At 32.6% G+C, this 1396-nt stretch overlaps 1 non-coding gene across 1 annotated transcript; it reads left to right on the top strand.

Moving 5' to 3' along the window:
* Window positions 1-640: 640 nt before the first annotated feature.
* Window positions 641-759, top strand: LOC116775005 (5S ribosomal RNA). Its single transcript, XR_004353798.1, has one exon. It is a non-coding gene; the product is annotated as a 5S ribosomal RNA (ribosomal RNA).
* The last annotated feature ends 637 nt before the right edge of the window (window positions 760-1396 follow it).

The following is a 1396-nucleotide window of genomic DNA, read 5'->3' on the forward strand; positions in this document are numbered from 1 at the left end:
TTCAAGGAATTCAGCTAGAACAGCATCGTGGTATGTAAGAAATATCTTATAAAGAGACGTTTTGTTCACTCTGCGGAATGCTACGCTGGCTGTGGGAATCAGAAAATTCCCGATACCTCACAAAAAATATGACGTCTTCGCTGTGCTAATCTGGTATGGCTATAGATTATAAGTATATATATATAATCTATCTATCTATATCTCTCTACGATATTACAGAGTTGAATTCCGTTAAGTTCACTTTACTAAAATTTCTTCACTTCCGCAAGAAGCGACGGATTCATTGACAAATTAATTTATCGAATCAGGCATGTCTCTAAACTTATACGAAGTGACCTAAATAATGTTTGTACATTTTTTATTTGGCAAAATTTTTGGATCTCATTTCATTACTCTTCAATCCCTCCGCGTAGGTAAGATATTAAAAAAAACTCGTATACCACAGTCTTAACAGTTTTGTTTATTAGCTTATTTACCTTTGTACCAAATATTGAAACACAAAAAAGTACTTCTTTTTTAAAATTTAATTTAATAAAATGTCTATCCACTTCACACAGTCACATGAAAACGAATATTAAAAAATATAAATAAATAAAAGATTTATACATAATATGAAACAATAGTTTAATAATTGCTTGTTGCCAACATCCATACTACGTTGAATACACCGGTTCTCGTCCGATCACCGAAGTTAAGCAACGTCCGGCGCGGTCAGTACTTGGATGGGTGACCGCCTGGGAACACTGCGTGATGTTGGCTTTTTGTTTTCCTGTTTTCTTTTGTGTAACTATTTGTTCATTTATCTTTTTTTTTGCATTTTTTAATAATGATTGCCTATTTTCAATATTTTCATACAACCACTTTGATCGCTAGAGGGTAAGAGTAGTCTCACTAAATACACATGTCATATTATTTTATTTGAATTTTAAACCACTTCTAAATGTGAACCTACCGTATACATCATTTAGAACAGCTGTCTGGTGGAGCGGTAGTTTAAAGGAGAAAACAAAATAAGAAATACAGAGATGTGTTCTTTTAAAGAAATGAATATTACATAACTAGATAGCTCTGGAGAGCTACAGACAAAATTAAATCGCGCTAGTGAGATTTATTCCTTCTTAAGTTGGAGCTATAGATTCTCAGCCTTTTGGTTAATATCACATCTTCGTAGTTATTTCTTGTAAATTTATTACCCTTTCCTGTAGGCAGTTGTGTTTTTTAAATAAATAAGCTAATATGTGCTCTTTTTAACCGACTTTAAATAAATAGGAGTTTCTCAATCGTCTGTATATTTTATGTTTGTTACCTCATAACTTTCGAGTGGGTAAAGAGATTTAAATTATTTTTCTTATTTGAAAATTTGTGTTTCCGTGTGGACCGTCACCCTTCGCCCTCT

This window comes from Danaus plexippus, chromosome 23 (assembly GCF_018135715.1).
Source record: "Danaus plexippus chromosome 23, MEX_DaPlex, whole genome shotgun sequence".
Classification (NCBI taxonomy): Eukaryota; Metazoa; Arthropoda; class Insecta; order Lepidoptera; family Nymphalidae; genus Danaus; species Danaus plexippus.